This window comes from Anomaloglossus baeobatrachus, chromosome 6, assembly GCF_048569485.1.
Source record: "Anomaloglossus baeobatrachus isolate aAnoBae1 chromosome 6, aAnoBae1.hap1, whole genome shotgun sequence".
NCBI lineage: Eukaryota > Metazoa > Chordata > Amphibia > Anura > Aromobatidae > Anomaloglossus > Anomaloglossus baeobatrachus.
Window position 1 is genome coordinate 79,675,886 of NC_134358.1, and position 12,929 is coordinate 79,688,814.

Below are 12,929 nucleotides of genomic sequence, written 5' to 3' on the forward strand. Positions count from 1 at the left end.
CTTCGCAATGTTAGGGTACAGAGTCTTTCAAGGTTGTGATACAAATTTGCGATCACTTTCCTCTTGGACACAAATAGTGAAAAATGGGCAAATATGAAGCAGTGACAAGAGGACATGTCTGATGTCTCCAAAATTAGGAAGATACAACTATTAGGAAGGTCAGAATAAAACATTTCACTCACTGATCATTAGATGTACTAATACTGCCATGGTGACCATCAGTGACTACGTGTTGTGCAGGTGTGTGCTGTGCAGGAATGTGCTGTGCAGGTGTGTGCTGTGCAGGAATGTGCTGTGCAGGTGTGTGCTGTGCAGGTGTGTGCTGTGTAGGAGTGTGCTGTGCAGGTGTGTGCTGTGCAGGAGTGTGCTGTGCAGGAGTGTGCTGTGCAGGAGTGTGCTGTGCAGGTATGTGCTGTGCAGGTATGTGCTGTGCAGGTGTGTGCTGTGCAGGTATGTGCTGTGCAGGTGTGTGCTGTGCAGGTGTGTGCTGTGCAGGTGTGTGCTGTGCAGGAATGTGCTGTGCAGGTATGTGCTGTGCAGGTGTGTGCTGTGCAGGAATGTGCTGTGCAGGTGTGTGCTGTGCAGGAATGTGCTGTGCAGGTGTGTGCTGTGCAGGAATGTGCTGTGCAGGTATGTGCTGTGCAGGTGTGTGCTGTGCAGGAATGTGCTGTGCAGGTATGTGCTGTGCAGGTGTGTGCTATGCAGGAATGTGCTGTGCAGGAATGTGCTGTGCAGGTGTGTGCTGTGCAGGAATGTGCCGTGCAGGTATGTGCTGTGCAGGTGTGTGCTGTGCAGGAATGTGCTGTGCAGGAATGTGCTGTTCAGGTGTGTTCTGTGCAGGAGTGTGCTGTGCAGGTGTGTGCTGTGCAGGAATGTGCTGTGCAGGAATGTGCTGTGCAGGAATGTGCTGTGCAGGAATGTGCTGTGCAGGTGTGTGCTGTGCAGGAATGTGCCGTGCAGGTATGTGCTGTGCAGGTGTGTGCTGTGCAGGAGTGTGCTGTGCAGGAATGTGCTGTGCAGGTGTGTGCTGTTCAGGAATGTGCTGTGCAGGTGTGTGCTGTGCAGGAGTGTGCTGTGCAGGTGTGTGCTGTGCAGGAATGTGCTGTGCAGCAATGTGCTGTGCAGGTGTGTGCTGTGCAGGAATGTGCTGTGCAGGTGTGTGCTGTGCAGGAATGTGCTGTGCAGGTGTGTGCTGTGCAGGAATGTGCTGTGCAGGTGTGTGCTGTGCAGGAATGTGCTGTGCAGGTGTGTGCTGTGCAGGAATGTGCTGTGCAGGAATGTGCTGTGACAGATGACTGCCGGAGCTGCTGCTGCTCCTCTTCCTTTCCTCCTCAGGCTCACTGACACAGCACTGACAGCCATCAGAAATGTGTTTTTCGAACGGTGTCTCTCAGGACCGTACCACTTTATAATAGGGGGGGGGTAAATAAAAGCTAATCACGGTGTAACAAGAAAAGCTTCACTGCTGATATTGTCACAGTCAGAAACATACTAGTGCCCTGCGTATAACGTGTGAGCCGCTAATATCACGCATGTCACTTTCCAATTGTGGTAATTGTCCCCTGAATACAACCCTCCCCCCTCTCTGTCACTTAGGACGTTTGTTTCAGGAAGTAAATGAAACGTGTTGTCAAGTGAAAGGGAAATACAGTGCTGACGATCGGTGCAAGTAAATGTCCTCGACTGTATGACGTAAAGCAAGGATGGTAGCCATTTTCCTGGAGTCCTAAAATCTATCCAAGTACTGTGCAACAACTGGACTCAGTGCTGGAGACATGGAAGGTGCAGTCAGCGCGGCCTCTTGTGGCAGAGGGACTCTTGAATGGCTCTTTTATAGTTGGTAAGTTTTTGGGGGATGGAAACGTTATAATTTGGGTTATTGCGTATAATGTCTGTTGTGGCAGATCAGTGCAGCCTGGGACTTGTGGTGCACTGTCTGTATCGTACAGTGTGCGCTCATAGGCACAGCTTGGATTCACTTTCACTTATATTTGCACAGTATGCCCTAAAAGGGGATTTCCTTCAAAGGGACCTTCTAGTTTTTTGTTTTTTTTTTAGTTTTTTTTAATGTGGCTAAGAGTAGGGACTGTTAAAGAAATGAGCAGTACTTATACATTCAGTCCTCCACGAAAGTGATGATGGCTAAGACCGGTGATTGGCTGCAGCGGTCAGGTGACTGATAGGTACTACGGTAGGACGTCATTCCTTCCATTACCAGTGTGAAGCAGGGGTGCTGGGGTATTTGGGGAGATTATTTTAGGTCTTTACTACTCTGTTGTTTAAATTAGGATAAGCCCAAAATGAACAAAACTTCCAAAATGATTGGCACCAACAGCGACTGACAGAACGACAGACCCCATTGACTATAATAGGGGTAATTGGGATGCTACAAGCTAAATCTCCAATACGGACGTGAATAGAGTTCTATGTGTTGTGTAAAAAAAAAATAAAAAATAATCTTTATTTTTATATAGCGCTAACATATTCCGCAGCGCTCTACATACATCAGGAACACTGTCCCCATTGGGGATCATAACCTAAATTCCCTGTCAGTATGTCTTTGGAGTGTGGGAGGAAACCGGAGAACCGGGGGGAAACCCACCAAACACGGGGAGAACATACAAACTCCTTGCAGACGTTGTCCTTTGTGGGGTTCAGTGTGGTCTACTATTCTCTGTTATCAGCCACAGTGCACTGTCATACTTTTGGTCAGTAGTTCAGATCAGAACCTGTACAGTTGTCTGTACATTGGTATTAGACTTTTTGGGGTCTGAAACCTTTCTCCTCCCACGTTCACAGATCCTGCAGCAGCCGACAGTGTAGCAAACCAGGTACAAACATGTCTGCCCGTGTTCTGAGTACACAAAATATGATGTGGGGGCACATTTATTTAGGGCGCCATTCACACTAAGACCCCATTATGGATCATGGACTATTTTTTTTTAATATATATATAGATATATAATTTTTTTTTGTTTTTTGTAAGGCCATAGTGTAAATCCTGCATTTTTCTGCTGCTTCTTATTTCTTATCTGCTTGTCTTCTCCAGGTGTTTACAGCAAAATACACAATAACAACATTTTTAATACATTTGACTATTTCTTTAACCCCTTAAGGACGAAGCCAGTTTTGTACTTAATGACCAGGCCATTTTTTGCAATTCTGACCAGTGTCACTTTATGAGGTCATAACTCTGGAACGCTTCAACGGATCCCGGTGATTCTGACATTGTTTTTTCGTGACATATTGTACTTCATGATAGTTATAAATTTAGAACGATATTTTTTGCTTTTATTTGTGAAAAAATCGGAAATTTGATGAAAATTTTGAAAATTTTGCAATTTTCAAACTTTTAATTTTTATGCCCTTAACCCAGAGAGTTATGTCACACAAAACAGTTAATAAATAACATTTCCCACATGTCTACTTTACATTAGCGCAATTTCTGAAACAAAATGTTTTGGGGTTACGAAGTTAGAAGGGGTCAAAGTTCATCAGCAATTTCCCATTTTTTCAACAAAATTCACAAAACCATTTTTTTAGGGACCACATCACATTTGAAGTGACTTTGAGAGGCCTAAGTGACAGAAAATACCTAAAAGTGACACCATTCTCAAAACAGCACGCCTCAAAGTACTCAAAACCACATCCAAGAAGTTTATTAACCCTTCAGGTGCTTCACAGGAACTAAAGCAAAGTGGAATGAAAAAAAGCAAAAAATAAAATTTTACCTAAAATGTTGCTCTACCCCAAATTTATTCACTTTTAGAAGAAATAACACAACAAAATGAACCCCAAATCTTGTTACCCACTTTCTTATGAACGCGCCAATACCCCACATGTGGTCAGAAACCTTTGTTTGGACAAATGGGAGGGCTCGGAACAGAAGGAGCAATATTTGAATTTTGGAAAGCAAATTTGGCTGAAATAGATTGCGGGCACCATGTTGCATTTACATGTCCGCCAAGGTACCTAAACAGCAGAAACCCCTCACAAGTGACACCATTTTGGAAACTAGACCCCTTAAGGCTTCTATCTAGGGGTATAGTGAGCATTTTGGATCCACAGGTACTTCACAGATTTTGATAACGTTACGTTGTCACATTGAAAATTTTCATTTTTTTCTCAAATGTTGCTTTAGCATCAATTTTTTCACTTTTTCAAGAGGTAATTCCAAAAATGTGACCCCAATGTTTGTTACCCACTTTTTTATGAGCGCGGTGATACCTCACTTGTGGTCTGAAACCTTTGTTTGGAGAAATGGGAGGGCTTGGAACGGAAGGAGCAATATTTGAATTTTGGAAAGGAAATTTGGCTGAAAAAGATTGCGGGCACCATGTCGCATTTGGAGGACCCCTAAGGTACGTAAACAGCAAAAAAACACCACAAGTGACCCCATATTGGAAACTAGGCCCCTCAAGGAATTTATCTTGATGTTTGGTGAGTACCCTGAACCCCTAGGTGGTTCACAGAATTTTATAACATTGAGCCATGAAAATAAAAAAATAAAATTTTACCACAAAATTGTTACTTCAACCAGGTAGCTTTTTTTTTCACAAGGGTAACAGGAAAAAAATCACCATGAAATTTATTGCGCAATTTCTCCTGAGTTTGTTGATATCTTGTATGTGGTGGAAATCAACTGTTTGGGCACACTACAGGGCTCAGAAGAGAAGGAGTGCCATTTGACTGCAAAATTGGCTGGAATCAATAGCGGACGCCATGTTGCATTAGGAGAACCCCTGAGGTGCCTAAGCAGTGGAGGTCCCCCACAAGTGACCCCATTCTGGAAATAAGACCCCTCAAGGCTTTAATCTAGGTGTATATTGAGCATTTTGAATCCACGAATACTTCACAGAATTTGATAAGCTTAGGTTGCCATATTGAAATTTTCATTTTTTTCACAAAAATGTTGATTTAGCGACACATTTTTCACTTTTTCAAGAGGCAACAACAAAACGTGTACCCCACAGGTTGTTATCTAATTTCTTGTGAGCGCAGGGATACCACACATGTGGCCAAAAACCTTTGTTTGGATAAATGGGAGGGCTTGGAATGGAAGGAGCACCATTTGAATTTTGGAAAAGTTGAAGTAAATTGCGCGCACCATGTCACATTAGCAGGGCCCCTTGGGCACCTATACATCAGAAACCCCCCACAAGTGACCTCATTTTGGAAACTGGACCCCTCAAGGATTTTATTCAGGAGTATAGTAAATATTTTGAATCCACAGGTACTTCACAAAACTGTTGCTGTAGCAAAAAATTTCTCACTGTTAAGGGGGCTTTACACGCTGCGACATCGCTAATGCGGAGTCGTTAGGGTCACGGAATTGGTGACGCACATCCGGCCGCATTAGCAATGTTGCTGCGTGTGACACCGATGAGCGATTTTGCATCGTTGCAAAAACGTGCAAAATCGCTCATCGGTGACATGGGGGTCCATTCTCGATTATCGTTACTGCAGCAGTAACTATGTAGTTCGTCGCTCCTGCGGCAGCACACATCGCTATGTGTGACGCCGCAGGAACGAGGAACCTCTCCTTACCTGCCTCCCGGCCGCTATGAGGAAGGAAGGAGGTGGGCGGGATGTTCCGGCCACTCATCTCCGCCCCTCCGCTTCTATTGGGCGGCCGCTCAGTGACGTCACTGTGACGCCACACGGACCGCCCCCTTAGAAAGGAGGCGGTTTGCCGGTCACAGCGACGTCGCCGGGCAGGTAAGTATGTGTGACGCATCTGCGCGATGTTGTGCGGCACGGGCAGCGATTGCCCGTGTCGCACAACAGATGGGGGCGGGTACCCACGCTAGCGATATCGGGACCGATATCGCAGCGTGTAAAGTAGCCTTTAGGCTATGTGGCCATGATCCAGCGACACGGCGTCTAGTACCCAGTGTCAGCCTCCTGCAGAAATGTGAGTGTTGTCCACGGGAGAACGCAGCTGCCCATGCCCACGATTTGGGTTCAGGCTGCTGTGGACTTTAGTTCTATTCTACCTGCAAAGAACACTCATCTCCGCAGCATAAATTGACATGCTGAGGCTCGGGAAGCTGCGCCACAGGTCGATTTATGCTTCGGAGAAAAGAAACACAGTGGGCACGGGATTTCTAAAAATCCTGCCACTGTGCTTCTACTGCACAACGCAGCGTTATGGACGCAGGGAAAACACTCTGCGCCCAAAACGTTGCAAACCCTGATTGTGGGCACACAGCGTAAAATGCTACAATGGATGAATGGATAGATGTCAAACATATATAACGTCCCACCCCCCTGCATATTCTAAGCTGGCGCCCTTTAGTGCCTTTCATGTGACACTAAAGGATGCCTAGCCTTGTATTTAGCCCAAAAAAAAAAAAAAAGAATTAAAATAAATGACGTGGGGTCCCCCCTATTTTTGATAGCCAGCTAGGGTAAAGCAGACAGCTGTAACCTGCAAACCACAGCTGACAGCTTCATCTTGTCTGGTGATCAATTTGGAGGGCTCCCCAAGCTGTTTTTTTTTTTTTTAATTATTTATAAATAAATAATTAAAAAAAAAAACAAACGTGGGGGCCCCCCAAATTAGATCACCAGCCAAGGTGAAGCTGACAGCTGGGGTCTGGTATTCTCAGGATGGGAAGAGCCACGGTTATTGGACTCTTCCCAGCCTAAAAATAGCAGGCCGCAGCCGCCCCGGAAGTGGCGCATCCATTAGATGCGCCAATTCTGGCGCTTCGCCCCAGCTCATCCCGCGCCCTGGTGCGTTGGCTAACAGGGTAATGAATGGGGTTGATACCAGGTGTGTAATGTCACCTGGCATCAAGCCCAGCAATTAGTTATGTCACGGCGTCTATCAGATACCCGACATAACTAATTGACAGTAATAAAAAAAAAATTGACAACAAAAAAAAATTTATTTGAAAAAACACTCCCCAAAACATTCCCTGATTGACCAATTTATTGAAAAGAAAAAAAAAAAATCCACAATAATCCATTTGGATGTCCCACGTCGACTCTGGACCTTCTAGAATATGGGGGACACGTTCAGGGAACGTATCCCCCATTTTCTAGGAGGACAGACCCTCCATTTGAGGAGAGTGGGTGCAAAGAATCTGCACCCACCCTCCCTGGGTCACAGCTGCAGAGTGCGAGCAGCCAGCGTCCTGAACACAGGAAGCTGACAGCTGCGCTCTGCTCATGTGACCGGAGTCTGCTTAGAAGGAGCCGGAGGAGGGGGCCGCGGGGGATCAGAGCTGCGACAGGTATGTATGACACCGGGGAACACCAGGGGGGGGGTAGGGGGGGACCCGGCAGGGCCTAGGGAGCAGGTTTCTGTCGTATGTGTTATGGCACATACGACAGAAACCATAGGAACAGTGGAAATGCGGCCGGCGCGCTGCTGTGATCGCCGGTGCGCGCGGCCATCTTGGATTTTCGGGAGGGGGTTGGGGGTCGGGGGGGGCACTTTGGGGACACCGGGGGACCGGAGGGAACCGGGAAAAAGATTTATCTCCCATCTGGCATGTTTGATCATGCCAGATGGGAGATAAATCATTTTTTACCGGCGCGGTCATTTACTATAACTTGATGATCGGTATACGGTGTATACCGGTCATCAGGTGAGCGGGGACCGGAAAAACCGGCCCGAATCATGATCTCCAGGGTCTCAGCTACCCCCGGCAGCTGAGACCCCGGAAATTTTCTGACTCTGGGGGGCGCTAGACCCTTTTTTCCGACCGCCGTTAAAAAGCGGCGGATCGGAAAAAGTACCCTTATTTACCGCCGTTAAAAGGCGTATCGGCGGTCGTAAAGGGGTTAATGCCAGCTCTAGTTTACCTATACTGGTCTGGTGGGGTGTGATCCAAACGTACGGGTGATTGTTGCGCATTATTGCTGTGAGCAGTTGTACTGTTAATCCTTGTTATCTTTTCATTGCTACCGTTCTGCTCTTGCTTTTCACCTTAGTCTCTTACTGTTTGTAACTGTGAGTTTGCAATTTGTCTGAGTTTTGTTTTTTCCCCTGTCTGTATTAATTTGTGTTACCATCACACTCCTGCTCCTTCCTTCCCGTAGGAGGGGGGGGTAATAACAGATTAGATCTGGTCAGGAGAATAGCCAGGCACTGCACTCCGGCATCTCTACTAGTGTTGAGCGAGTAGTTGACTATTTGTACTCGCTATTCTGTTGCGGGCACAGTGTAAGTCAATGGGAAATAGTCGCTAAGTAGCAAGTAACCCCAAAGCCGAAGTTTTCGGGGAGTAGCGAATAGTACGGCTTTCGGGTTACTCACTACTTAGCGAGTATTACCCATTAACTTACATTGTGTCCGCTACTCGTAACGAATATGCGAGTAGTGGACAGTGCTCACTAACAGAATAGCGAGTACAAATAGTCAACTACTCGGTCAACACTAATCTCTACCATTAAAGGTAACCCTGAGATTAGGGATACCTTAGGGTCCCCTAGCGTGAGGAACAGCATAGGAGCCCCCTGTGCCTCGTTATCCTGCAGTCACATTGTGACATTAGGCACAACAGAGAAGTGGGCTTTCAAGTCAGGGCAGCCAGGTCTGGACAGTGGCTGGTACAATGTAGGCTGGTGAGGATATGAAAGTTCCAGCACTTATTATACTGGCAGAATACAGATAAAGAGGAACTGATACTCAGTGGTGAAGAGGTGTTTAAATTTACCTTCCTATACTGTTTCACGTTGAGTTACCTTAATCAGATCAGATATTTTAAGCCCGAACTGTTTTTTTTTTTTTAATTTATAATTAAACGCCACATGACAGCACGGTAGGAGTTGCTCCTTTGACCTTTACAGGGACAGGAAACGCAAGAGTTTAAAAGCCCCTCCCCATCCCCCTTTCCTCAGTGTTTTTCCTGTCCCTGTACAGGACGGACGCAAGTCTTACCGTCGGAGGTATGGGGTCCAGGCGGATCGGGGGGGCTTGCTCTCTCCTTCCTGCCGGTCAAGCAGCCCCTGGCCGACACTTCTGTTGCAGAGGTCCCTCAGCCGACCGGTGGAGCGAGATCTCCCGGTATCCATGCCGCTTCCCTCAGGTGAGGGCTCTCGGCAGACCGCTGTTGCTGCCGGCCATGGGGCACTTCCGGGTCTGCGCAGGCCTTGCGTTCCAGCATGACTCGCACGCTGACGCATGTGCCGTGCGGAGATCACCGCATTTCCGGGTTCGGAACTTGGCGGTAACCTGGGAGGCAGCAGGTGTTCCGGAACAGAGCACTGAAGGCGGGAATGGACCCTGACGTCGCAGAACCAGGTAATAAATCCGGGGTACCGGGGGACGGCTCTGTATTCTCTGTATTCCACCTGTCATGGAGGATGATCGGTCAGATGCTGCAGCCCCGGCAGAATCCCAGGGTCATGTGTGTGCAGGCGTACCTGGGTTAGGACCAGGGATGCTAGGGGTGGTCACTGATTCAGTCTCCCCCTTCATTTTAGGAGTCTGCCACGCGCACCAGCACTATTCCTAGGAAAGCCCAGAGGAAAGTTGTCTGGACAAAAAAATGTGCAGTCTGCCATTTACAACTGTCAGAGTCCTGCACGAAACAGCTATGTGATCCTTGCATAGCAGACTTGGTCTCCAGTGAACAAACTTCCCTGCTGACAGACATGAGGGCTATGATACGAAGGTCTCCCCTTCCTTTTAGGATTCTTCCACACACTATCCCTAAAAAAGTTCGAAGGAAGTCGGCCAGAATAAAAAAGGGTGCAGTCTGTCATTCACCTCTGTCAGAGTCCTGCACTAAAATTAAGAATTTGGCCTTGGAATGCTGCATGGTGAGGTGCTGCCTCATGTTTTGCTGGAATCAGCAGACCTCATGTTTAAGTTCAGAATTACCTGTTGATAGACCCTTGTGTGGATCCTCCTGTTGTGGTTTAATAACACATTGATTCCACTATTATATCACCAGACCGGATTCTGCCTGATTTACTCCTTCTATAGGAGGGAAAATTGTGGATTTTAACACATTATCTTGCATTTGGAACTTGCCCTCCAGCTGAACCTCCAGATGAGTTAATTGGTTCAGGTGTGACTAATTGGCATTTAGGATACCACTCATGCAGTAGGTGTATCCTGAAGTTCACAGGGGAATTACACTCTTAGGGGTAACTCTGATGGGGCCTCACAACTCTGACCTCGCGCATCGGGGTTATGGCCTCGTGATGACTCTGGCTCACGCACTGCTCCGGCCTCCTGGCTCCAGCCTCGCGCCTCATGACTCCAGGCTCCGGCCTCGCGCCTCCTGGCTCGTACCTCACAACTTGGGGCTCCGGCGTCGCGCCTCACGGCTTTGGCCTCGGCCCACACGCCACACAGCTCTGACCACACGTTGGCTTGGCACCTTGGGTCTGTCAAGGCCTAACTGCTTGACGTCTCTGGTCTTACTGTTTCTCCGCCTTGCCCTTCATGGCTTGGCTTCACTGGCTCTTGGCCTCTGGGCTTGTGCCTTGGGCCTCTGGGCTTGTGCCTTGGGCCTCCGGGCTTGGGCCTTGTGCCTCTAGGCCTGTGCCTCTGGGTTTGTGGCTTGTGCCTCTGGACTTGTGCTTTTGCCTCTGGGCTTGTGGCTTGGGCCTCTAGGCTTGTGCCTCTGGCCTTGTGGCTTGGGCCTCTAGGCTTGTGCCTCTGGCCTTGTGCCTTGTGCCTCTAGGCTTGAGCTTCTGGGCTTGTGCCTTGTGTCTCTAGGCTTGTGCCTGTGTCTCTAGGCTTGTGCCTCTGGGCTTGTGCCTTGTGTCTCTAGGCTTGTGCCTCTGGGCTTGTGTCTTGTGTCTCTAGACTTGTGCCTCTGGGCTTCTGCCTTGTGTCTCTAGGCCTGTGCCTCTGGGCTTGTACCTTGTGTCTCTGGGCTTGTGCCTTGTGTCTCTGGGCTTGTGCCTTGTGTCTCTGGGCTTGTGCCTCTGGGCTTGTACCTTGTGTCTCTAAGCTTGGGCATCTGGGTTATGCCTTGTGCCTCTGGGCTTGTGCCTTGTGTCTCTAAGCTTGTGCATCCGGGCTTATGCCTTGTGCCTCTGGGCTTGTGCCTTGTGCCTCCAGGCTTGTGCCTCTGGGCTTGTGCCTTGTGCCTCGGGGCTTGTGCCTTGTGCCTCTAGGCTTGTACCTCTGGGCTTGTGCCTTGTGCCTCTGGGCTTGTGCCTTGTGCCTCTGGGCTTGTGCCTTGTGCCTCTGGGATTGTGCCTTGTGCCTCCGGGCTTGTGCCTCCAGGCTTGCACATTACGCCTCATGCTTCTGGCCTTGTGCATCTGGCATTGCGCCTTGTGCCTCTGGCCTTGCGCCTATGGCATGGCACCTTGTGCCTCTGGCCTTGCACCTCTGGCATTGCGCCTTGTGCCTCTGGCCTTACGCCTCTGGCATTGCGCCTTGGGCCTCTGGCCTTGCACCTCTGGCATTGCGCCTTGTGCCTCTGGTCTTGTGTCTCTGGCTTTGCGCCTCTAGCCTTGCGCCTCTGGCATTGCGCCACTGGCCTTGCGCCTCTGGCATTGTGTCTTGCACCTCTGGCATTGTACCTTGCGCCTCGGGGCTTGCGCCTTGCACTTCATGTTTCCGGCCTTGCGTGTCTGGCATTGCGCCTTGTGCCTCTGGCATTCCTTGTACCTCTGACATTGTGCCTCTGGCATTGTGCCTTGTCTGGCCTTGCGCTTCTGCACCTTGGGCCTTGCGCCTCTGCGCCTTGGGCCTTGCGCTTCTGCACCTTGGGCCTTGCGCCTCTTCGCCTTGGGCCTTGCGCTTCTGCGCCTTGGGCCTTATGCCTCTGTGCCTTTGGCCTTGCGACTCTGCGCCTTTGGGCCTTGCAGTGGCCTCGTCCCTTGCGCCTCGGGCTGCATACTTCGCATCTTGGGTCTCTAGCATCGGCTTTGGTTAGAGAGGCCTCACGCTTCTGGAACTGCACTTGGCTTAGTATGATCGGCATCCATGTTTGAGTTGGCCTAGTATTTCTCCTTATTATGGCTTCAGAACTGGAATCTGAGTTCAGCTACGGTCCCTTTTAATCCGTAGTATTCAGCGGTGCTTGGTTGCTTAGCTCTGGTCTTTCATTTATAAATTATGGCTAAAGAGAAATGTTTATCGAGTTCGTCCTACGGTGGAAAGAACTGAATGCAGCCGCTCATGGTAATATCCCCGTTTACTGTGACGGGTCCTTTAATGGCTTTTGGACTGGGTTTTCTGGACCATTGTTCAACATACAGAATCTTGTACGTACCCTGTGAGGTTTTCCAACATCTTGTGGCAGGGAACTCCATAGTCTCCCTCAGAGGCTCACTGCTCTCACGAAGATAAAATCCAGGGTCTCACCACTGTCAAATGACCTATCACTCCTCTGGAAGATGTTCCCTGGTCACTATGGAAGACTGTGTGGTATGTTTACGCTCGTGTCCGATATAGTGGTGATTGCATGCTAATGGAGGATAGCAGTAGCATTTCTAGTTGGGTAGTCTGCCCAGGTGGTAATGGTTCTTTTCACCAGCTCAGGGCAACACTGGGCTCCTGTATTGCAGCCACGGGTATGACACCCAATTCTTTAAATTCCAATATATCTCCTGTATACAGTGTATCTATGAGGTTGGCCACCTACATTCTGGGACGCTTTCATCACATCCGGATTCCATACCCTGCTGTCCTTGGCATCTGCATCTTGGGGACAATGCTTTCTTCACGAGGTCGGATGATGTCCTTGGCTTGCTCATATCGGTAGCCGTGCATTCCGGGCTCCAACCCTTCATGTCTTGGGTTTCTGATGGTCCTTCTCATTCCTCGAGGTCCAGTAGTTCTGCTTTGACATCTTGGGCTTCTGGAGCCAGAATGTAAACTCTGGTGGTACTGTGGGCTGGTCTGTGACCAGGGGTAGTCGTTTGAACCGAGGAGAGCTGATGACAGTGCTGACCTGGTTTATTAAGCTCCGACAAGTTATTCTTGATCTAGCCGGTGGTCATTC

General features: G+C 48.8%; 1 protein-coding gene across 1 annotated transcript in view; it reads left to right on the plus strand.

Moving 5' to 3' along the window:
* Positions 1-1,756: 1,756 nt before the first annotated feature.
* Positions 1,757-12,929, plus strand: part of CPQ (carboxypeptidase Q) — a 718,960-nt gene continuing 707,787 nt past the window's right edge. The window contains exon 1 of the mRNA XM_075316234.1: positions 1,757-1,840. The gene's annotated coding sequence lies outside the window, so the exon portion shown is untranslated. The remainder of the gene's footprint in view (positions 1,841-12,929) is intronic.